Raw genomic sequence first — 25,000 nt, forward strand, 5'->3', positions numbered from 1 at the left:
GAGGGAGGGCGACCCGTAGGACGGCCCGCCGACTACACGACCGTTTGGCAGAGCGAGTGCAAGGTTAGGCGAGCTGGGCGGTAACTCGGGTTAGTCTGGGGAGACTCGCGGTGGACAGGGTGGCGCGAATCCGGCCGGGCGGCCCCATCGATTAAGCATTGGTAGGGAGCCGAGGATGAGCCGTGCGAAGTGGCCTCGGAGGCGGTCCGTGGGGGACGACGGGGGGGGACGGGCGTCGGCCCTCCGGCCCGAGCAGAGAACGTTCGGTCACCCAAGCGGGAATCTGCGCCCCGGCCCGAGTCGGACTCGGTCGGTGCGGCCCGCTGAGGCCCTCAACTATTCCCGTACGCGGGGGTCGGGAGCTGCGGCGCTGCGCCGGCGACTTACCCGCGCGAGGCACGCACTGCGTGCGGCCAGGATGCGGAGTTGGATCGGCGCTGGTTGGGAACCCTCGGGGAACGAAGGCGGACGGCGGCCAGCCGGCGCCGACGAACCCGTCGGGGAGGGGGCTGGTGGCAGGCGCGATCGGCACTATTGCTGACTGCCGGGAGGGAAGCTGCGCCCCGGCCGAGTCAGACTCAGCCGTTGCGGCCCCCCCGAGCCCGCAGCGCGTAGCGCGGAAGCCATACGCCCCCCCGATGCGGAGCGACAGACGCCCCCGCGACCGCGGTTGGTCGGGAAGGCTTTTCGGATAGAGGTCGGACGGTGTGTGTGTGGACGGCTTCCCGTGGTGCCGCCGCTATCAAGCCGGAGGGTTTGAGAAACGACATTCGCGGAAGGACCGGCGCGGCCGGCGGACGCTCGCACGCGCGGCGCCCGACACTCAGCCGCTCGCTCGGCCTCCGTGGATCGTGGCTAGGTGGGATGGATGCCAAACCGGGTCGTCTCGGTCTCGCCGCAGTACGGTCGCGCCGGGGCCTGCGGGGCGGCGCGGGGAGCGCACGCTCACGCGGCGGCCGGGGCGCTAGAGTGCGACCCGCAGTGGGTAGGAACCGTCCACCCGACGTCGGACGAGCCGAGGCCGATGGAGGCCCTACCAAGGCGGGTCATGAGTGCCAGTCGGTCAGTTGGGTGAGGGGGTACTCGGAGGCCCGCCGGGAGCAGACGGGCGACCGGGGATGGGGGGCGTACGCGGGCGGGCGCCGGGAGAAGACGGCCCGTCCGGGGTCGAATCTCGGCCTGTGTTTTCGGAGCCGGCCGGGCATCACGCTCCCTCCTTGGATGGACAACATTCGTAGTTGACACTTTGTGTCATTTTATCCGAGCGGGCGGGCGCCTCGAGAGGCGGACCGTCCGGGGCGACTCTCGGCCTGTGTTTTCGGAGCCGGCCGGGCCTCACGCTCCCTCCTTGGATGGACAACATTCGTAGTTGACACTTTGTGTCATTTTATCCGAGCGGGCGGGCGCCTCGAGAGGCGGACCGTCCGGGGCGACTCTCGGCCTGTGTTTTCGGAGCCGGCCGGGCCTCACGCTCCCTCCTTGGATGGACAACATTCGTAGTTGACACTTTGTGTCATTTTATCCGAGCGGGCGGGCGCCGCGAGGCGGACCGTCCGGGGCGACTCTCGGCCTGTGTTTAAGGAGCCGGCCGGGCATCACGCTCCTTCCTTGGATGGACAACATTCGCAGTTGACACTTTGTGTCATTTTATCCGAGCAGACGGGCGCCGCGAGGCGGACCGTCCGGGGCGACTCTCGGCCTGTGTTTTCGGAGCCGGCCGGGCATCACGCTCCCTCCTTGGATGGACAACATTCGTAGTTGACACTTTGTGTCATTTTATCCGAGCAGACGGGCGCCGCGAGGCGACCGTCCGGGGCGACTCTCGGCCTGTGTTTAAGGAGCCGGCCGGGCATCACGCTCCTTCCTTGGATGGACAACATTCGTAGTTGACACTTTGTGTCATTTTATCCGAGCGGGCGGGCGCCGCGAGGCGGACCGTCCGGGGCGACTCTCGGCCTGTGTTTAAGGAGCCGGCCGGGCATCACGCTCCTTCCTTGGATGGACAACATTCGCAGTTGACACTTTGTGTCATTTTATCCGAGCAGACGGGCGCCGCGAGGCGGACCGTCCGGGGCGACTCTCGGCCTGTGTTTTCGGAGCCGGCCGGGCATCACGCTCCCTCCTTGGATGGACAACATTCGTAGTTGACACTTTGTGTCATTTTATCCGAGCAGACGGGCGCCGCGAGGCGGACCGTCCGGGGCGACTCTCGGCCTGTGTTTAAGGAGCCGGCCGGGCATCACGCTCCTTCCTTGGATGGACAACATTCGCAGTTGACACTTTGTGTCATTTTGTTCGGCCTGTGTTTAAGGAGGCGGCCGTCCTCCACTCGGTCCGTGTTTAAGGAGCGACACTCGCGCTCCGGTTCGGCCTGTATTTAGGGAGGCGGCCGTCCTCCGCTTGGTCTGTGTTAAGGGCGACACTCTGTCCATGTTTGAGGAGCCTGGCCCTGACGCTCCTCTCCGGCCTGTGTTTAAGGAGGCGGCCGTCCTCCCCTTGGTCCGTGTTAAGGGCGACACTCGGTCCATGTTTGAGGAGCCTGGCCCTGACGCTCCTCTCCGGCCTGTGTTTAAGGAGGCGGCCGTCCTCCCCTTGGTCCGTGTTAAGGGCGACACTCGGTCCATGTTTGAGGAGCCTGGCCCTGACGCTCCTCTCCGGCCTGTGTTTAAGGAGGCGGCCGTCCTCCCCTTGGTCTGTGTTAAGGGCGACACTCGGTCCATGTTTGAGGAGCCTGGCCCTGACGCTCCTCTCCGGCCTGTGTTTAAGGAGGCGGCCGTCCTCCCCTTGGTCTGTGTTAAGGGCGACACTCGGTCCATGTTTGAGGAGCCTGGCCCTGACGCTCCTCTCCGGCCTGTGTTTAAGGAGGCGGCCGTCCTCCCCTTGGTCTGTGTTAAGGGCGACACTCGGTCCATGTTTGAGGAGCCTGGCCCTGACGCTCCTCTCCGGCCTGTGTTTAAGGAGGCGGCCGTCCTCCCCTTGGTCTGTGTTAAGGGCGACACTCGGTCCGTGTTTAAGGAGCGGCCCTCGCGCTCCGGTTCGGCCTGTATTTAGGGAGGCGGCCGTCCTCCGCTTGGTCTGTGTTAAGGGCGACACTCGGTCCGTGTTTAAGGAGCCGGCCCTGACGCTCCTCTTCGGCCTGTGTTTAAGGAGGCGGCCGTCCTCCACTTCCTTCCATGCACCACCACATTCGCAGTTGACACTTTGCCATTTTTTCAGAGAGGTGACACTTAGTCGTTTTTTCGAAAGTTGACACTTAGTCGTTTTTTCGAAAGTTGACACTTTGCCGTTTTTTCAGAGAGGCGACACTTAGTCGTTTTTTCGAAAGTTGACACTTAGCCGTTTTTTCGAAAGTTGACACTTAGCCGTTTTTTCGAAAGTTGACACTTAGCCGTTTTTTCGAAAGTTGACACTTAGTCACTTTTTCGCCACAGTGACACCTCCAGCGCGTGCCACGGCGCTTTTCAGGTCTTCTATCCGACCTTGTGCTGTCGAGGACGGCGTGTCCGACGCCGTGGGGAGACCAGCACCATCTCCTCCATACTCGTAAACGGGGTGCTTTGGAAAACGGGGGGAAAGTCGATGAGTACACTGACTACTGGGACCATTTCATTGTACTCTGGCGCACCTGAAGACCAAAAAAGGTACTGCACCTTAGCCCGGGTACCTCACCCCCTGGTACCTCGAGGAGAACTTAGAAAAATTTCGACAAATTTTTGGTGAGCTCCAGGGAGAGAGGCTGATTTTTCGCTTTTTGAGGCCGACCGCCGAACCGGCGCGGGGCGGACTCACAAGCCCCGCAGAGCCGTGGGCACTTAGTCGTTTTTTCAGAGAGGCGACACTTAGTCGTTTTTTCAGAGGCGACACTTAGTCGTTTTTTCGAAAGTTGACACTTAGCCGTTTTTTCGAAAGTCGACACTTAGCCGTTTTTTTGGAAAGTTGACACTTAGTCGTTTTTTCGAAAGTTGACACTTAGTCGTTTTTTCGCCACAATTGGCTCTGAGCTCCAGGGGGAGAGCCTGGTTTTGCCTTATTTCAGGCCGGCTGGGGAACCGGCGCGGGTCGGATGCACGAGCCCGGCAGAGCCGTGGGCACTTAGAAAATTTTCGCCGATTAAGCTGGGACCTCCAGGCGGAGACCGGCATTCCTCGTCCTCGGGGTTCGAGCCAGGAACCGGCGCTGGGCAGACGCCGTAGCCACGCAGAGCCGTGGGCACTTAGAAAATATTCGCCAAGTTGGCTCTGAGCTCCAGGCGGAGAGGCTGGTTTTGCCTTATTTCAGGCCGGCTGGGGAACCGGCGCGGGTCGGATGCACGAGCCCGCAGAGCCGTGGGCACTTTGCCATTTTCTCAGAGTCGACACTTAGTCGTTTTTTCAGAGAGGCGACACTCTGTCGTTTTTTCGAAAGTTGACACTTTGCCGTTTTTTCAGAGAGGCGACACTTAGCCGTTTTTTCGAAAGTTGACACTTAGCCGTTTTTTCGAAAGTCGACACTTAGCCGTTTTTTCAGAGATGTGACACTTTGCCGTTTTTTCGAAAGTCGACACTTAGCCGTTTTTTCAGAGATGTGACACTTAGAAACTTTTTGCCAAGTTGGCTGTGAGCTCCAGGAGGAGACCGTTATTTTTCGTCATTCGAGGCCGACTGCGGAACCGGCGCTGGGCGGACGCCAAAGCTCGGCAGGGCCGTGGGCACTTAGAAACTTTTTGCCAAGTTGGCTGTGAGCTCCAGGAGGAGACCGTTATTTTTCGTCATTCGAGGCCGACTGCGGAACCGGCGCTGGGCGGACGCCAAAGCTCGGCAGGGCCGTGGGCACTTAGAAACTTTTTGCCAAGTTGGCTGTGAGCTCCAGGAGGAGACCGTTATTTTTCGTCATTCGAGGCCGACTGCGGAACCGGCGCTGAGCGGACCCAAAGCTCGGCAGGGCCGTGGGCACTTAGAAACTTTTTGCCAAGTTGGCTGTGAGCTCCAGGAGGAGACCGTCATTTTTCGTCATTCGAGGCCGACTGCGGAACCGGCGCTGGGCGGACGCCAAAGCTCGGCAGGGCCGTGGGCACTTAGAAACTTTTTGCCAAGTTGGCTGTGAGCTCCAGGAGGAGACCGTTATTTTTCGTCATTCGAGGCCGACTGCGGAACCGGCGCTGGGCGGACGCCAAAGCTCGGCAGGGCCGTGGGCACTTAGAAACTTTTTGCCAAGTTGGCTGTGAGCTCCAGGAGGAGACCGTTATTTTTCGTCATTCGAGGCCGACTGCGGAACCGGCGCTGGGCGGACGCCAAAGCTCGGCAGGGCCGTGGGCACTTAGAAACTTTTTGCCAAGTTGGCTGTGAGCTCCAGGAGGAGACCGTTATTTTTCGTCATTCGAGGCCGACTGCGGAACCGGCGCTGAGCGGACGCAAAAGCTCGGCAGGGCCGTGGGCACTTAGAAACTTTTTGCCAAGTTGGCTGTGAGCTCCAGGAGGAGACCGTTATTTTTCGTCATTCGAGGCCGACTGCGGAACCGGCGCTGGGCGGACGCCAAAGCTCGGCAGGGCCGTGGGCACTTAGAAACTTTTTGCCAAGTTGGCTGTGAGCTCCAGGAGGAGACCGTTATTTTTCGTCATTCGAGGCCGACTGCGGAACCGGCGCTGGGCGGACGCCAAAGCTCGGCAGGGCCGTGGGCACTTAGAAACTTTTTGCCAAGTTGGCTGTGAGCTCCAGGAGGAGACCGTTATTTTTCGTCATTCGAGGCCGACTGCGGAACCGGCGCTGGGCGGACGCCAAAGCTCGGCAGGGCCGTGGGCACTTAGAAACTTTTTGCCAAGTTGGCTGTGAGCTCCAGGAGGAGACCGTTATTTTTCGTCATTCGAGGCCGACTGCGGAACCGGCGCTGGGCGGACGCCAAAGCTCGGCAGGGCCGTGGGCACTTAGAAACTTTTTGCCAAGTTGGCTGTGAGCTCCAGGAGGAGACCGTTATTTTTCGTCATTCGAGGCCGACTGCGGAACCGGCGCTGGGCGGACGCCAAAGCTCGGCAGGGCCGTGGGCACTTAGAAACTTTTTGCCAAGTTGGCTGTGAGCTCCAGGAGGAGACCGTTATTTTTCGTCATTCGAGGCCGACTGCGGAACCGGCGCTGGGCGGACGCCAAAGCTCGGCAGGGCCGTGGGCACTTAGAAACTTTTTGCCAAGTTGGCTGTGAGCTCCAGGAGGAGACCGTTATTTTTCGTCATTCGAGGCCGACTGCGGAACCGGCGCTGGGCGGACGCCAAAGCTCGGCAGGGCCGTGGGCACTTAGAAACTTTTTGCCAAGTTGGCTGTGAGCTCCAGGAGGAGACCGTTATTTTTCGTCATTCGAGGCCGACTGCGGAACCGGCGCTGGGCGGACGCCAAAGCTCGGCAGGGCCGTGGGCACTTAGAAACTTTTTGCCAAGTTGGCTGTGAGCTCCAGGAGGAGACCGTTATTTTTCGTCATTCGAGGCCGACTGCGGAACCGGCGCTGGGCGGACGCCAAAGCTCGGCAGGGCCGTGGGCACTTAGAAACTTTTTGCCAAGTTGGCTGTGAGCTCCAGGAGGAGACCGTTATTTTTCGTCATTCTAGGCCGACTGCGGAACCGGCGCTGGGCGGACGCCAAAGCTCGGCAGGGCCGTGGGCACTTAGAAACTTTTTGCCAAGTTGGCTGTGAGCTCCAGGAGGAGACCGTTATTTTTCGTCATTCGAGGCCGACTGCGGAACCGGCGCTGGGCGGACGCCAAAGCTCGGCAGGGCCGTGGGCACTTAGAAACTTTTTGCCAAGTTGGCTGTGAGCTCCAGGAGGAGACCGTTATTTTTCGTCATTGGAGGCCGACTGCGGAACCGGCGCTGGGCGGACGCCAAAGCTCGGCAGGGCCGTGGGCACTTAGAAACTTTTTGCCAAGTTGGCTGTGAGCTCCAGGAGGAGACCGTTATTTTTCGTCATTCTAGGCCGGCTGCAGAACCGGCGCGGGTCGGATGCACGAGCCCGCAGAGCCGTGGGCACTTTGCCACTTTTTCGCCACAATTGGCTGTGAGCTCCAGGAGGAGACCGTTATTTTTCGTCATTCTAGGCCGGTTGCAGAACCGGCGCGGCTCGGATGCACGAGCCCGCAGAGCCGTGGGCACTTAGAAAATTTTCAGAGAGGCGACACTTTGCCATTTTTTCAGAGAGGTGACACTTAGTCGTTTTTTCGAAAGTTGACACTTAGCCGTTTTTTCGAAAGTTGACACTTAGTCGTTTTTTCGAAAGTTGACACTTAGTCGTTTTTTCGCCAAAGTGCCCACCTCCAGCGCGTGCCACGGCGCTTTCCAGGTCTTCTATCCGACCTTGTGCTGTCGAGGACGGCGTGTCCGACGCCGTGGGGAGACCAGCACCATCTCCTCCATACTCGTAAACGAGGTGCTTTGGAAAACGGGGGGAAAGTCGATGAGTACACTGACTACTGGGACCATTTCATTGTACTCTGGCGCACCTGAAGACCAAAAAAGGTACTGCACCTTAGCCCGGGTACCTCACCCCCTGGTACCTCGAGGAGAACTTAGAAAAATTTCGACAAATTTTTGGTGAGCTCCAGGGAGAGAGGCTGATTTTTTGCTTTTTGAGGCCGACCGCCGAACCGGCGCGGGGCGGACTCACAAGCCCCGCAGAGCCGTGGGCACTTAGTCGTTTTTTCGAAAGTTGACACTTAGCCGTTTTTTCGAAAGTTGACACTTAGCCGTTTTTTCGAAAGTCGACACTTAGCCGTTTTTTCGAAAGTTGACACTTAGTCGTTTTTTCGCCGATTTTGCTGGGACCTCCAGGCGAGGACCGGCGTTTTTCGTCTTCCGGGTCCGACCCGGGAACCAGCGCCGAGCGGACACATTCGCTCGCTAGTGCCGTTGGCACTTAGAAAATTTTTCGTTTGTCATGAGCTCCGGGCGGAGACCGGCGTTTTTCGTCTTCCGGGTTCGACCCGGGAACCAGCGCCGAGCGGACACATTCGCTCGCTAGTGCCGTTGGCACTTAGAAAATTTTTCGTTTGTCATGAGCTCCGGGCGGAGACCGGCGTTTTTCGTCTTCCGGGTTCGACCCGGGAACCAGCGCCGAGCGGACACATTCGCTCGCTAGTGCCGTTGGCACTTAGAAAATTTTTCGTTTGTCATGAGCTCCGGGCGGAGACCGGCGTTTTTCGTCTTCCGGGTCCGACCCGGGAACCAGCGCCGAGCGGACACATTCGCTCGCTAGTGCCGTTGGCACTTAGAAAATTTTTCGTTTGTCATGAGCTCCGGGCGGAGACCGGCGTTTTTCGTCTTCCGGGTTCGACCCGGGAACCAGCGCCGAGCGGACACATTCGCTCGCTAGTGCCGTTGGCACTTAGAAAATTTTTCGTTTGTCATGAGCTCCGGGCGGAGACCGGCGTTTTTCGTCTTCCGGGTCCGACCCGGGAACCAGCGCCGAGCGGACACATTCGCTCGCTAGTGCCGTTGGCACTTAGAAAATTTTTCGTTTGTCATGAGCTCCGGGCGGAGACCGGCGTTTTTCGTCTTCCGGGTTCGACCCGGGAACCAGCGCCGAGCGGACACATTCGCTCGCTAGTGCCGTTGGCACTTAGAAAATTTTTCGTTTGTCATGAGCTCCGGGCGGAGAGCGGCGTTTTTCGTCTTCCGGGTTCGACCCGGGAACCAGCGCCGAGCGGACACATTCGCTCGCTAGTGCCGTTGGCACTTAGAAAATTTTTCGTTTGTCATGAGCTCCGGGCGAGGACCGGCGTTTTTCGTCTTCCGGGTTCGACCCGGGAACCAGCGCCGAGCGGACACATTCGCTCGCTAGTGCCGTTGGCACTTAGAAAATTTTTCGTTTGTCATGAGCTCCGGGCGGAGACCGGCATTTTTCGTCATTCGAGGCCGACGGGGGAACCAGCCGGAGCGGACACGTTTGCTCGGAAGAGCCGTTGGCACTTAGAAAAAATTCCGTGTCTCGTGAGCTCCAGGGGGGACAGGCTGGTTTTATTCATCCGTAGCCGACATGGGAACCAGCGCGGAGCGGATTGGTGTTGCGCTGCCATATACCTCATCTCTCTCAGGAGTCCCCCCCTTATACGTGCCGATGGTGTTTTGGAAAACGGGGGGTAACTGGATGAGTACACTGACTAGGGGGACCAGTACACTAGCGAGTGGGACCAGTACACTGACTAGTGGGACCAACACACTATGAGCGCCTGGTACCTAAAATGGAAGTATAGAGGCCGAATTTCGGGCAAGATCACGCCGGGTTAGGCTTCCAGGACCTCGGCGAAGCAATTTTAACGGGTTGCCCGGTTCTTTTTTGAACCAGCCCGGTTCTTTTTTTTATCCAGCCCGGTTCTTTTTACACTTCCAGCTGGAGCTCGGGAGCGGCTTTTTGCACAAGATCACGCCGTGTTAGGCTTCCAGGACCTCGGCTAAGCAATTTTAACGGGTCGCCCGGTTCTTTTTTGATCCAGCCCGGTTCTTTTTTTTATCCAGCCTGGTTCTTTTTACACTTCCAGCTGGAGCTCGGGAGCGGCTTTTTGCACAAGATCACGCCGTGCTAGGCTTCCAGGACCTCGGCTAAGCAATTTTAACGGGTCGCCCGGTTCTTTTTTGATCCAGCCCGGTTCTTTTTTTTATCCAGCCTGGTTCTTTTTACACTTCCAGCTGGAGCTCGGGAGCGGCTTTTTGCACAAGAACACGCCGTGTTAGGCTTCCAGGACCTCGGCTAAGCAATTTTAACGGGTCGCCCGGTTCTTTTTTGATCCAGCCCGGTTCTTTTTTTTATCCAGCCTGGTTCTTTTTACACTTCCAGCTGGAGCTCGGGAGCGGCTTTTTGCACAAGAACACGCCGTGTTAGGCTTCCAGGACCTCGGCTAAGCAATTTTAACGGGTCGCCCGGTTCTTTTTTGATCCAGCCCGGTTCTTTTTTTTATCCAGCCTGGTTCTTTTTACACTTCCAGCTGGAGCTCGGGAGCGGCTTTTTGCACAAGATCACGCCGTGTTAGGCTTCCAGGACCTCGGCTAAGCAATTTTAACGGGTCGCCCGGTTCTTTTTTGATCCAGCCCGGTTCTTTTTTTTTATCCAGCCTGGTTCTTTTTACACTTCCAGCTGGAGCTCGGGAGCGGCTTTTTGCACAAGAACACGCCGTGTTAGGCTTCCAGGACCTCGGCTAAGCAATTTTAACGGGTCGCCCGGTTCTTTTTTGATCCAGCCCGGTTCTTTTTTTTATCCAGCCTGGTTCTTTTTACACTTCCAGCTGGAGCTCGGGAGCGGCTTTTTGCACAAGATCACGCCGTGTTAGGCTTCCAGGACCTCGGCTAAGCAATTTTAACGGGTCGCCCGGTTCTTTTTTTTATCCAGCCCGGTTCTTTTTTTATCCAGCCCGGTTCTTTTTACACTTCCAGCTGGAGCTCGGGAGCGGCTTTTTGCACAAGATCACGCCGTGTTAGGCTTCCAGGACCTCGGCTAAGCAATTTTAACGGGTCGCCCGGTTCTTTTTTGATCCAGCCCGGTTCTTTTTTTTTATCCAGCCTGGTTCTTTTTACACTTCCAGCTGGAGCTCGGGAGCGGCTTTTTGCACAAGAACACGCCGTGTTAGGCTTCCAGGACCTCGGCTAAGCAATTTTAACGGGTCGCCCGGTTCTTTTTTGATCCAGCCCGGTTCTTTTTTTTATCCAGCCTGGTTCTTTTTACACTTCCAGCTGGAGCTCGGGAGCGGCTTTTTGCACAAGATCACGCCGTGTTAGGCTTCCAGGACCTCGGCTAAGCAATTTTAACGGGTCGCCCGGTTCTTTTTTTTATCCAGCCCGGTTCTTTTTTTATCCAGCCCGGTTCTTTTTACACTTCCAGCTGGAGCTCGGGAGCGGCTTTTTGCACAAGATCACGCCGTGTTAGGCTTCCAGGACCTCGGCTAAGCAATTTTAACGGGTCGCCCGGTTCTTTTTTGATCCAGCCCGGTTCTTTTTTTTATCCAGCCTGGTTCTTTTTACACTTCCAGCTGGAGCTCGGGAGCGGCTTTTTGCACAAGAACACGCCGTGTTAGGCTTCCAGGACCTCGGCTAAGCAATTTTAACGGGTCGCCCGGTTCTTTTTTGATCCAGCCCGGTTCTTTTTTTTATCCAGCCTGGTTCTTTTTACACTTCCAGCTGGAGCTCGGGAGCGGCTTTTTGCACAAGAACACGCCGTGTTAGGCTTCCAGGACCTCGGCTAAGCAATTTTAACGGGTCGCCCGGTTCTTTTTTGATCCAGCCCGGTTCTTTTTTTTATCCAGCCTGGTTCTTTTTACACTTCCAGCTGGAGCTCGGGAGCGGCTTTTTGCACAAGATCACGCCGTGTTAGGCTTCCAGGACCTCGGCTAAGCAATTTTAACGGGTCGCCCGGTTCTTTTTTGATCCAGCCCGGTTCTTTTTTTTTATCCAGCCTGGTTCTTTTTACACTTCCAGCTGGAGCTCGGGAGCGGCTTTTTGCACAAGAACACGCCGTGTTAGGCTTCCAGGACCTCGGCTAAGCAATTTTAACGGGTCGCCCGGTTCTTTTTTGATCCAGCCCGGTTCTTTTTTTTATCCAGCCTGGTTCTTTTTACACTTCCAGCTGGAGCTCGGGAGCGGCTTTTTGCACAAGATCACGCCGTGTTAGGCTTCCAGGACCTCGGCTAAGCAATTTTAACGGGTCGCCCGGTTCTTTTTTGATCCAGCCCGGTTCTTTTTTTTTATCCAGCCTGGTTCTTTTTACACTTCCAGCTGGAGCTCGGGAGCGGCTTTTTGCACAAGAACACGCCGTGTTAGGCTTCCAGGACCTCGGCTAAGCAATTTTAACGGGTCGCCCGGTTCTTTTTTGATCCAGCCCGGTTCTTTTTTTTATCCAGCCTGGTTCTTTTTACACTTCCAGCTGGAGCTCGGGAGCGGCTTTTTGCACAAGATCACGCCGTGTTAGGCTTCCAGGACCTCGGCTAAGCAATTTTAACGGGTCGCCCGGTTCTTTTTTTTATCCAGCCCGGTTCTTTTTTTATCCAGCCCGGTTCTTTTTACACTTCCAGCTGGAGCTCGGGAGCGGCTTTTTGCACAAGATCACGCCGTGTTAGGCTTCCAGGACCTCGGCTAAGCAATTTTAACGGGTCGCCCGGTTCTTTTTTGATCCAGCCCGGTTCTTTTTTTTTATCCAGCCTGGTTCTTTTTACACTTCCAGCTGGAGCTCGGGAGCGGCTTTTTGCACAAGAACACGCCGTGTTAGGCTTCCAGGACCTCGGCTAAGCAATTTTAACGGGTCGCCCGGTTCTTTTTTGATCCAGCCCGGTTCTTTTTTTTATCCAGCCTGGTTCTTTTTACACTTCCAGCTGGAGCTCGGGAGCGGCTTTTTGCACAAGATCACGCCGTGTTAGGCTTCCAGGACCTCGGCTAAGCAATTTTAACGGGTCGCCCGGTTCTTTTTTTTATCCAGCCCGGTTCTTTTTTTATCCAGCCCGGTTCTTTTTACACTTCCAGCTGGAGCTCGGGAGCGGCTTTTTGCACAAGATCACGCCGTGTTAGGCTTCCAGGACCTCGGCTAAGCAATTTTAACGGGTCGCCCGGTTCTTTTTTGATCCAGCCCGGTTCTTTTTCCACTTCCAGCTGGAGCTCAGCAGCGGCTTTTTGCACAAGATCACGCCGGGTTAGGCTTCCAGGACCTCGGCTAAGCACTTCTAACGGGTCGCCCGGTTCTTTTTTTGAACCAGCCCGGTTCTTTTTACACTTCCAGCTGGAGCTCAGCAGCGGCTTTTTGCACAAGATCACGCCGGGTTAGGGTTCCAGGACCTCGGCTAAGCACTTCTAACGGGTCGCCCGGTTCTTTTTTTGAACCAGCCCGGTTCTTTTTACACTTCCAGCTGGAGCTCGGGAGCGGCTTTTTGCACAAGAACACGCCGTGTTAGGCTTCCAGGACCTCGGCTAAGCAATTTTAACGGGTCGCCCGGTTCTTTTTTGATCCAGCCCGGTTCTTTTTCCACTTCCAGCTGGAGCTCAGCAGCGGCTTTTTGCACAAGATCACGCCGGGTTAGGCTTCCAGGACCTCGGCTAAGCACTTCTAACGGGTCGCCCGGTTCTTTTTTTGAACCAGCCCGGTTCTTTTTACACTTCCAGCTGGAGCTCAGCAGCGGCTTTTTGCACAAGATCACGCCGGGTTAGGGTTCCAGGACCTCGGCTAAGCACTTCTAACGGGTCGCCCGGTTCTTTTTTTGAACCAGCCCGGTTCTTTTTACACTTCCAGCTGGAGCTCGGGAGCGGCTTTTTGCACAAGAACACGCCGTGTTAGGCTTCCAGGACCTCGGCTAAGCAATTTTAACGGGTCGCCCGGTTCTTTTTTGATCCAGCCCGGTTCTTTTTCCACTTCCAGCTGGAGCTCAGCAGCGGCTTTTTGCACAAGATCACGCCGGGTTAGGCTTCCAGGACCTCGGCTAAGCACTTCTAACGGGTCGCCCGGTTCTTTTTTTGAACCAGCCCGGTTCTTTTTACACTTCCAGCTGGAGCTCAGCAGCGGCTTTTTGCACAAGATCACGCCGGGTTAGGGTTCCAGGACCTCGGCTAAGCACTTCTAACGGGTCGCCCGGTTCTTTTTTTGAACCAGCCCGGTTCTTTTTACACTTCCAGCTGGAGCTCGGGAGCGGCTTTTTGCACAAGAACACGCCGTGTTAGGCTTCCAGGACCTCGGCTAAGCAATTTTAACGGGTCGCCCGGTTCTTTTTTGATCCAGCCCGGTTCTTTTTCCACTTCCAGCTGGAGCTCAGCAGCGGCTTTTTGCACAAGATCACGCCGGGTTAGGCTTCCAGGACCTCGGCTAAGCACTTCTAACGGGTCGCCCGGTTCTTTTTTTGAACCAGCCCGGTTCTTTTTACACTTCCAGCTGGAGCTCAGCAGCGGCTTTTTGCACAAGATCACGCCGGGTTAGGGTTCCAGGACCTCGGCTAAGCACTTCTAACGGGTCGCCCGGTTCTTTTTTTGAACCAGCCTGGTTCTTTTTTTGATCCAGCCCGGTTCTTTTTACACTTCCAGCTGGAGCTCAGCAGCGGCTTTTTGCACAAGATCACGCCGGGTTAGGCTTCCAGGACCTCGGCTAAGCACTTCTAACGGGCCCTGGTCCACCCCTGCCAGCGCATTTCAAAACTTGGCATTAATTTCGACCTAAGAGACGAAGTCTGATTTTTTTCTACCACTTGGGCGGCCTTTTTGCACCCAGAACACCCGCACCGGCACCATAAATTCGAAGGGTGCCGAGTGCGTCGGCGCAGATTCTGCGACGGAGTGACACTTCCCTCTTGTGGACATTCGGCGGTAGGTGAAATGCGCACTCGGTCTTCTCTTTTCTTTTCCTTCCAGTGAAACTTTGGCAACATTCTGCGAGCTGCTGGCTTCCAGAACCTCGGCCAAGCAGGTGGAGGATTTTTTTCCACTTCCAGCTGGAGGTGAGGAGGGACTTTTTGGGCAAGATCACGCCGACTTAGCAAGCAAGGTGGAAGTGCCAGCATGCTCCGTGGCTGGAAGTGTGGATGTGCCAGCACCCTCCCTGCCTATGGAAGTGTGGAGCTCCAGCACCCTCCCTGCCTATGGAAGTGTGGAGCTCCAGCACCCTCCCTGCCTATGGAAGTGTGGAGCTCCAGCACCCTCCCTGCCTATGGAAGTGTGGAGCTCCAGCACCCTCCCTGCCTATGGAAGTGTGGAGCTCCAGCACCCTCCCTGCCTATGGAAGTGTGGAGCTCCAGCACCCTCCCTGCCTATGGAAGTGTGGAGCTCCAGCACCCTCCCTGCCTATGGAAGTGTGGAGCTCCAGCACCCTCCCTGCCTATGGAAGTGTGGAGCTCCAGCACCCTCCCTGCCTATGGAAGTGTGGAGCTCCAGCACCCTCCCTGCCTAGGGAAGTGTGGAGCTCCAGCACCGTGCCTATGGAAGTGTGGAGCTCCAGCACCCTCCCTGCCTATGGAAGTGTGGAGCTCCAGCACCGTGCCTATGGAAGTGTGGAGCTCCAGCACCCTCCCTGCCTATGGAAGTGTGGAGCTCCAGCACCCTCCCTGCCTATGGAAGTGTGGAGCTCCAGCACCCTCCCTGCCTATGGAAGTGTGGAGCTCCAGCACCCTCCCTGCCTATGGAAGTGTGGAGCTCCAGCACCCTCCCTGCCTATGGAAGTGTGGAGCTCCAGCACCCTCCCTGCCTATGGAAGTGTGGAGCTCCAGCACCCTCCCTGCCTATGGAAGTGTGGAGCTCCAGCACCCTCCCTGCCTATGGAAGTGTGGAGCTCCAGCACCCTCCCTGCCTAGGGAAGTGTGGAGCTCCAGCACCCTCCCTGCCTATGGAAGTGTGGAGCTCCAGCACCCTCCCTGCCTATGGAAGTGTGGAGCTCCAGCACCCTCCCTGCCTATGGAAGTGTGGAGCTCCAGCACCCTCCCTGCCTATGGAAGTGTGGAGCTCCAGCACCCTCCCTGCCTATGGAAGTGTGGAGCTCCAGCACCCTCCCTGCCTATGGAAGTGTGGAGCTCCAGCACCCTCCCTGCCTATGGAAGTGTGGAGCTCCAGCACCCTCCCTGCCTATGGAAGTGTGGAGCTCCAGCACCCTCCCTGCCTATGGAAGTGTGGAGCTCCAGCACCCTCCCTGCCTATGGAAGTGTGGAGCTCCAGCACCCTCCCTGCCTATGGAAGTGTGGAGCTCCAGCACCCTCCCTGCCTATGGAAGTGTGGAGCTCCAGCACCCTCCCTGCCTATGGAAGTGTGGAGCTCCAGCACCCTCCCTGCCTATGGAAGTGTGGAGCTCCAGCACCCTCCCTGCCTATGGAAGTGTGGAGCTCCAGCACCCTCCCTGCCTATGGAAGTGTGGAGCTCCAGCACCCTCCCTGCCTATGGAAGTGTGGAGCTCCAGCACCCTCCCTGCCTATGGAAGTGTGGAGCTCCAGCACCCTCCCTGCCTATGGAAGTGTGGAGCTCCAGCACCCTCCCTGCCTATGGAAGTGTGGAGCTCCAGCACCCTCCCTGCCTATGGAAGTGTGGAGCTCCAGCACCCTCCCTGCCTATGGAAGTGTGGAGCTCCAGCACCCTCCCTGCCTATGGAAGTGTGGAGCTCCAGCACCCTCCCTGCCTATGGAAGTGTGGAGCTCCAGCACCCTCCCTGCCTATGGAAGTGTGGGGCTCCAGCACCCTCCCTGCCTATGGAAGTGTGGAGCTCCAGCACCCTCCCTGCCTATGGAAGTGTGGAGCTCCAGCACCCTCCCTGCCTATGGAAGTGTGGAGCTCCAGCACCCTCCCTGCCTATGGAAGTGTGGAGCTCCAGCACCCTCCCTGCCTATGGAAGTGTGGAGCTCCAGCACCCTCCCTGCCTATGGAAGTGTGGAGCTCCAGCACCCTCCCTGCCTATGGAAGTGTGGAGCTCCAGCACCCTCCCTGCCTATGGAAGTGTGGAGCTCCAGCACCCTCCCTGCCTATGGAAGTGTGGAGCTCCAGCACCCTCCCTGCCTATGGAAGTGTGGAGCTCCAGCACCCTCCCTGCCTATGGAAGTGTGGAGCTCCAGCACCCTCCCTGCCTATGGAAGTGTGGAGCTCCAGCACCCTCCCTGCCTATGGAAGTGTGGAGCTCCAGCACCCTCCCTGCCTATGGAAGTGTGGAGCTCCAGCACCCTCCCTGCCTATGGAAGTGTGGAGCTCCAGCACCCTCCCTGCCTATGGAAGTGTGGAGCTCCAGCACCCTCCCTGCCTATGGAAGTGTGGAGCTCCAGCACCCTCCCTGCCTATGGAAGTGTGGAGCTCCAGCACCCTCCCTGCCTATGGAAGTGTGGAGCTCCAGCACCCTCCCTGCCTATGGAAGTGTGGAGCTCCAGCACCCTCCCTGCCTATGGAAGTGTGGAGCTCCAGCACCCTCCCTGCCTATGGAAGTGTGGAGCTCCAGCACCCTCCCTGCCTATGGAAGTGTGGAGCTCCAGCACCCTCCCTGCCTATGGAAGTGTGGAGCTCCAGCACCCTCCCTGCCTATGGAAGTGTGGAGCTCCAGCACCCTCCCTGCCTATGGAAGTGTGGAGCTCCAGCACCCTCCCTGCCTATGGAAGTGTGGAGCTCCAGCACCCTCCCTGCCTATGGAAGTGTGGAGCTCCAGCACCCTCCCTGCCTATGGAAGTGTGGAGCTCCAGCACCCTCCCTGCCTATGGAAGTGTGGAGCTCCAGCACCCTCCCTGCCTATGGAAGTGTGGAGCTCCAGCACCCTCCCTGCCTATGGAAGTGTGGAGCTCCAGCACCCTCCGTGCCTAAGGAAGTGTGGAGCTCCAGCACCCTCCGTGCCTATGGAAGAGCCACCTCCGCGGGCATGCTGCTCAACCACGCCGGCCCAGAGTTCCAGCCGCTCGGCTACACTCTCTCACAAGCCCCGCCTGGAGCTCCCCAGCCCGCCCCTGGTACCTCAACTACCGAGGCCAGCCGCTCGACCAGGCCGGCCCAGAGTTCCAGCCGCTCGGATAAGCTCTGTCACTCTCCCGCTAAGCAGCCACCGGTAACGGGGAAATGTCGCCGCCTTGTGGACACGCCGTTGTAAATGAATGGGCTTTCGCACTTAGTGCAATTTTCGCCAGCTCCGTGGCTGCAAGTATGGAGCTATGGAGCTATGGAGCCACCAGACAGGCTGGAGCTCTGGAGCTATGGAAGTATGGAGCTCTGGAGCTATGGAGCTATGGAGCTATGGAGCTCTGGGGCTATGGAGCTATGGAGCTATGGAGCTCTGGAGCTCTGGTGCTATGGAGCTCTGGAGCTCTGGTGCTATGGAGCTATGGAGCTATGGAGCTATGGAGCTATGGAGCTATGGAAGTCTGGAGCTATGGAAGTATGGAGCTATGGAAGTATGGAGCTATGGAGCTATGGAGCTATGGAGCTATGGAGCCACCAGCCAGCACCCTCCGTGGCTCAACCACGCCGGCCCAGAGTTCCAGCCGCTCGGCTTCACTCTCTCACAAGCCCCGCCTGGAGCTCCCCAGCCCGCCCCTGGTACCTCAACTACCGAGGCCAGCCGCTCGACCAGGCCGGCCCAGAGTTCCAGCCGCTCGGCTTCACTCTCTCACAAGACCCGCCTGGAGCTCCCCGGCCCACCCCTGGTACCTCAACTACCGAGGCCAGCCGTTCGACCACGCCGGCGCAGAGTTCCAGCCGCTCGGATAAGCTCTGTCACTCTCCTGCCGCGCAGCCACCGGTAACGGGGAAATGTCGCCGCCTTGTGGACACGCCCTTGTAAATGAATGGGCTTTCGCACTTAGTGCAATTTTCGCCAACTCTCTGACTGGAGCTATGGAAGTATGGAGCTATGGAGCCACCAGCCACCCAGGCTGGAGCTATGGAGCTCTGGTGCTATGGAGCTCTGGTGCTATGGAGCTATGGAGCTCTGGAGCTCTGGTGCTATGGAGCTATGGAGCTCTGGAAGTATGGAGCTATGGAGCTCTGGAGGTATGGAGCTATGGAGCCCTGGAGCCCTGGAGCTATGGAGCCCTGGAGCTATGGAGCCCTGGAGCCCTGGAGCTATGGAGCCCTGGAGCTATGGAGCCCTGGAGCCCTGGAGCTATGGAGCCCTGGAGCTATGGAGCTATGGAGCTCTGGTGCTATGGAGCTATGGAGCTCTGGTGCTATGGAGCTATGGAGCTCTGGTGCTATGGAGCTATGGAGCTCTGGTGCTATGGAGCTATGGAGCTCTGGTGCTATGGAGCTATGGAGCTGGTGCTATGGAGCTATGGAGCTCTGGTGCTATGGAGCTATGGAGCTCTGGTGCTATGGAGCTCTGGTGCTATGGAGCTATGGAGCTCTGGTGCTATGGAGCTATGGAGCTCTGGTGCTATGGAGCTATGGAGCTCTGGTGCTATGGAGCTCTGGTGCTATGGAGCTATGGAGCTCTGGTGCTATGGAGCTCTGGAGCTCTGGAGGTATGGAGCTATGGAGGTATGGAGCCACCAGCCAGCACCCTCCGTGGCTGGATCAATGGAAGTGTTTAGGTACCAGGCGGCCAAAGTGCCGAGGCCTCACGCTCGACCACGCCGGCGCAGAGTTCCAGCCGCTCGGATGAGCTCTGTCACTCTCCCGCCGCGCAGCCACCGGTAACGGGGAAATGTCGCCGCCTTGTGGACACGCCGTTGTAAATGAATGGGCTTTCGCACTTAGTGCAATTTTCGCCAACTCTCTGACTTAGAGCTATGGAAGTATGGAGCCACCAGCCACCCAGGCTGGAGCTATGGAGCTCTGGAGCTATGGAGCTCTGGTGCTATGGAGCTATGGAGCTCTGGTGCTATGGAGCTCTGGAGCTCTGGTGCTATGGAGCTATGGAGCTCTGGTGCTATGGAGCTATGGAGCTCTGGTGCTATGGAGCTATGGAGCTCTGGTGCTATGGAGCTCTGGTGCTATGGAGCTCTGGTGCTATGGAGCTATGGAGCTCTGGTGCTATGGAGCTCTGGAGCTATGGAGCTCTGGAGGTATGGAGCTCTGGAGGTATGGAGCTCTGGAGGTATGGAGCTATGGAGCCCTGGAGCTCTGGAGGTATGGAGCTATGGTGCTATGGAGCTCTGAAGCCATGGAGCTCTGGTGCTATGGAGCTATGGAGCTCTGGTGCTATGGAGCTATGGAGGTATGGAGCCACCAGCCAGCACCCTCCGTGGCTGGATCAATGGAAGTGTTTTAGGTACCAGGCAGCCAAAGGGCCGAGGCCTCACGCTCGACCACGCCGGCGCAGAGTTCCAGCCGCTCGGATAAGCTCTGTCACTCACCCGCCGCGCAGCCACCGGTAACGGGGAAATGTCGCCGCCTGGCGGACACGCCCTTGTAAATGAATGGGCTTTCGCACTTAGTGCAATTTTCGCCAACTCTCTGACTGGAGCTATGGAAGTATGGAGCTATGGAGCCACCAGCCACCCAGGCTGGAGCTATGGAGCTATGGAGCTCTGGAGGTATGGAGCTCTGGTGCTATGGAAGTATGGAGCTATGGAGCTATGGAGCTATGGAGCTATGGAGCCCTGGAGCCCTGGAGCTATGGAGCCCTGGAGCTATGGAGCTATGGAGCCCTGGAGCTATGGAGCTCTGGTGCTATGGAGCTATGGAGCTCTGGTGCTATGGAGCTATGGAGCTCTGGTGCTATGGAGCTATGGAGCTCTGGTGCTATGGAGCTATGGAGCTCTGGTGCTATGGAGCTATGGAGCTATGGAGCTATGGAGCTCTGGTGCTATGGAGCTATGGAGCTCTGGTGCTATGGAGCTATGGAGCTCTGGTGCTATGGAGCTATGGAGCTCTGGTGCTATGGAGCTATGGAGCTATGGAGCTCTGGTGCTATGGAGCTATGGAGCTCTGGTGCTATGGAGCTATGGAGCTCTGGTGCTATGGAGCTCTGGTGCTATGGAGCTATGGAGCTCTGGTGCTATGGAGCTATGGAGCTCTGGTGCTATGGAGCTCTGGTGCTATGGAGCTATGGAGCTCTGGTGCTATGGAGCCACCAGCCAGCACCCTCCGTGGCTGGATCAATGGAAGTGTTTTAGGTACCAGGCAGCCAAAGGGCCGGGGCCTCACGCTCGACCACGCCGGCGCAGAGTTCCAGCCGCTCGGATAAGCTCTGTCACTCACCCGCCGCGCAGCCACCGGTAACGGGGAAATGTCGCCGCCTTGTGGACACGCCGTTGTAAATGAATGGGCTTTCGCACTTAGTGCAATTTTCGCCAACTCTCTGACTGGAGCTATGGAAGTATGGAGCTATGGAGCCACCAGCCACCCAGGCTGGAGCTATGGAGCTCTGGAGGTATGGAGCTCTGGTGCTATGGAAGTATGGAGCTATGGAGCTATGGAGCTCTGGTGCTATGGAGCTATGGAGCTCTGGTGCTATGGAGCTATGGAGCTCTGGTGCTATGGAGCTATGGAGCTCTGGTGCTATGGAGCTATGGAGCTCTGGTGCTATGGAGTTCTGGTGCTATGGAGCTATGGAGCTCTGGTGCTATGGAGCTATGGAGCTCTGGTGCTATGGAGCTATGGAGCTCTGGTGCTATGGAGCTATGGAGCTCTGGTGCTATGGAGCTATGGAGCTCTGGTGCTATGGAGCTATGGAGCTCTGGTGCTATGGAGCTATGGAGCTCTGGTGCTATGGAGCTATGGAGCTATGGAGCCACCAGCCAGCACCCTCCGTGGCTGGATCAATGGAAGTGTTTTAGGTACCAGGCAGCCAAAGGGCCGAGGCCTCACGCTCGACCACGCCGGCGCAGAGTTCCAGCCGCTCGGATAAGCTCTGTCACTCACCCGCCGCGCAGCCACCGGTAACGGGGAAATGTCGCCGCCTTGTGGACACGCCGTTGTAAATGAATGGGCTTTCGCACTTAGTGCAATTTTAGCACACTCTCTGACTGGAGCTATGGAAGTATGGAGCTATGGAGCCACCAGCCACCCAGGCTGGAGCTATGGAGCTATGGAGCTCTGGTGCTATGGAGCTATGGAGCTCTGGTGCTATGGAGCTATGGAGCTCTGGTGCTATGGAGCTATGGAGCTCTGGTGCTATGGAGCTATGGAGCTCTGGTGCTATGGAGCTATGGAGCTCTGGTGCTATGGAGCTATGGAGCTCTGGTGCTATGGAGCTATGGAGCTCTGGTGCTATGGAGCTATGGAGCTCTGGTGCTATGGAGCTATGGAGCTCTGGTGCTATGGAGCTATGGAGCTATGGAGCCACCAGCCAGCACCCTCCGTGGCTGGATCAATGGAAGTGTTTTAGGTACCAGGCAGCCAAAGGGCCGGGGCCTCACGCTCGACCACGCCGGCGCAGAGTTCCAGCCGCTCGGATAAGCTCTGTCACTCACCCGCCACGCAGCCACCGGTAACGGGGAAATGTCGCCGCCTGGCGGACACGCCGTTGTAAATGAATGGGCTTTCGCACTTAGTGCAATTTTCGCCAACTCTCTGACTGGAGCTATGGAAGTATGGAGCTATGGAGCCACCAGCCACCCAGGCTGGAGCTATGGAGCTATGGAGCTCTGGTGCTATGGAGCTATGGAGCTCTGGTGCTATGGAGCTATGGAGCTCTGGTGCTATGGAGCTATGGAGCTCTGGTGCTATGGAGCTATGGAGCTCTGGTGCTATGGAGCTATGGAGCTCTGGTGCTATGGAGCTATGGAGCTCTGGTGCTATGGAGCTATGGAGCTCTGGTGCTATGGAGCTATGGAGCTCTGGTGCTATGGAGCTATGGAGCTATGGAGCCACCAGCCAGCACCCTCCGTGGCTGGATCAATGGAAGTGTTTTAGGTACCAGGCAGCCAAAGGGCCGGGGCCTCACGCTCGACCACGCCGGCGCAGAGTTCCAGCCGCTCGGATAAGCTCTGTCACTCACCCGCCACGCAGCCACCGGTAACGGGGAAATGTCGCCGCCTGGCGGACACGCCGTTGTAAATGAATGGGCTTTCGCACTTAGTGCAATTTTCGCCAACTCTCTGACTGGAGCTATGGAAGTATGGAGCTATGGAGCCACCAGCCACCCAGGCTGGAGCTATGGAGCTATGGAGCTCTGGTGCTATGGAGCTATGGAGCTCTGGTGCTATGGAGCTATGGAGCTCTGGTGCTATGGAGCTATGGAGCTCTGGTGCTATGGAGCTATGGAGCTCTGGTGCTATGGAGCTATGGAGCTCTGGTGCTATGGAGCTATGGAGCTCTGGTGCTATGGAGCTATGGAGCTCTGGTGCTATGGAGCTATGGAGCTCTGGTGCTATGGAGCTATGGAGCTATGGAGCTATGGAGCTCTGGTGCTATGGAGCTATGGAGCTCTGGTGCTATGGAGCTATGGAGCTCTGGTGCTATGGAGCTATGGAGCTCTGGTGCTATGGAGCTATGGAGCTATGGAGCTCTGGTGCTATGGAGCTATGGAGCTCTGGTGCTATGGAGCTATGGAGCTCTGGTGCTATGGAGCTATGGAGCTCTGGTGCTATGGAGCTCTGGTGCTATGGAGCTATGGAGCTCTGGTGCTATGGAGCTCTGGAGCTCTGGAGGTATGGAGCTATGGAGCTATGGAGCCACCAGCCAGCACCCTCCGTGGCTGGATCAATGGAAGTGTTTTAGGTACCAGGCAGCCAAAGGGCCGAGGCCTCACGCTCGACCACGCCGGCGCAGAGTTCCAGCCGCTCGGATAAGCTCTGTCACTCACCCGCCGCGCAGCCACCGGTAACGGGGAAATGTCGCCGCCTTGTGGACACGCCGTTGTAAATGAATGGGCTTTCGCACTTAGTGCAATTTTCGCCAACTCTCTGACTGGAGCTATGGAAGTATGGAGCTATGGAGCCACCAGCCACCCAGGCTGGAGCTATGGAGCTCTGGAGGTATGGAGCTCTGGTGCTATGGAAGTATGGAGCTATGGAGCTATGGAGCTCTGGTGCTATGGAGCTATGGAGCTCTGGTGCTATGGAGCTATGGAGCTCTGGTGCTATGGAGCTATGGAGCTCTGGTGCTATGGAGCTATGGAGCTCTGGTGCTATGGAGTTCTGGTGCTATGGAGCTATGGAGCTCTGGTGCTATGGAGCTATGGAGCTCTGGTGCTATGGAGCTATGGAGCTCTGGTGCTATGGAGCTATGGAGCTCTGGTGCTATGGAGCTATGGAGCTCTGGTGCTATGGAGCTATGGAGCTCTGGTGCTATGGAGCTATGGAGCTCTGGTGCTATGGAGCTATGGAGCTATGGAGCCACCAGCCAGCACCCTCCGTGGCTGGATCAATGGAAGTGTTTTAGGTACCAGGCAGCCAAAGGGCCGAGGCCTCACGCTCGACCACGCCGGCGCAGAGTTCCAGCCGCTCGGATAAGCTCTGTCACTCACCCGCCGCGCAGCCACCGGTAACGGGGAAATGTCGCCGCCTTGTGGACACGCCGTTGTAAATGAATGGGCTTTCGCACTTAGTGCAATTTTAGCACACTCTCTGACTGGAGCTATGGAAGTATGGAGCTATGGAGCCACCAGCCACCCAGGCTGGAGCTATGGAGCTATGGAGCTCTGGTGCTATGGAGCTATGGAGCTCTGGTGCTATGGAGCTATGGAGCTCTGGTGCTATGGAGCTATGGAGCTCTGGTGCTATGGAGCTATGGAGCTCTGGTGCTATGGAGCTATGGAGCTCTGGTGCTATGGAGCTATGGAGCTCTGGTGCTATGGAGCTATGGAGCTCTGGTGCTATGGAGCTATGGAGCTATGGAGCCCTGGAGCTATGGAGCCCTGGAGCTATGGAGCTATGGAGCTCTGGTGCTATGGAGCTATGGAGCTCTGGTGCTATGGAGCTATGGAGCTCTGGTGCTATGGAGCTATGGAGCTATGGAGCCACCAGCCAGCACCCTCCGTGGCTGGATCAATGGAAGTGTTTTAGGTACCAGGCAGCCAAAGGGCCGGGGCCTCACGCTCGACCACGCCGGCGCAGAGTTCCAGCCGCTCGGATAAGCTCTGTCACTCACCCGCCGCGCAGCCACCGGTAACGGGGAAATGTCGCCGCCTGGCGGACACGCCGTTGTAAATGAATGGGCTTTCGCACTTAGTGCAATTTTAGCCAACTCCGTGGCTGCAAGTATGGAAGTATGGAGCTATGGAGCCACCAGCCAGCACCCTCCGCGGCTGGAGCTATGGAAGTATGGAGCTATGGAGCTCTGGGGCTATGGAAGTATGGAGCTCTGGGGCTATGGAGCTCCGGGGCTATGGAGCTCCGGGGCTATGGAGCTCCGGGGCTATGGAGCTCCGGGGCTATGGAGCTATGGAGCTCCGGGGCTATGGAGCTCCGGGGCTATGGAGCTATGGAGCTCCGGGGCTATGGAGCTCCGGGGCTATGGAGCTCCGGAGCTCCGGGGCTATGGAGCTCCGGGGCTATGGAGCTCCGGGGCTATGGAGCTCTGGAGCTATGGAGCTCTGGGGCTATGGAAGTATGGAGCTCTGGGGCTATGGAGCTCCGGGGCTATGGAGCTCCGGGGCTATGGAGCTCCGGGGCTATGGAGCTCCGGGGCTATGGAGCTATGGAGCTCCGGGGCTATGGAGCTCCGGGGCTATGGAGCTCCGGAGCTCCGGGGCTAT

Source organism: Syngnathus leptorhynchus, unplaced genomic scaffold (assembly GCF_054491065.1).
Source record: "Syngnathus leptorhynchus isolate UIUO unplaced genomic scaffold, UIUO_Slep HiC_scaffold_149, whole genome shotgun sequence".
Taxonomy (NCBI): Eukaryota; Metazoa; Chordata; class Actinopteri; order Syngnathiformes; family Syngnathidae; genus Syngnathus; species Syngnathus leptorhynchus.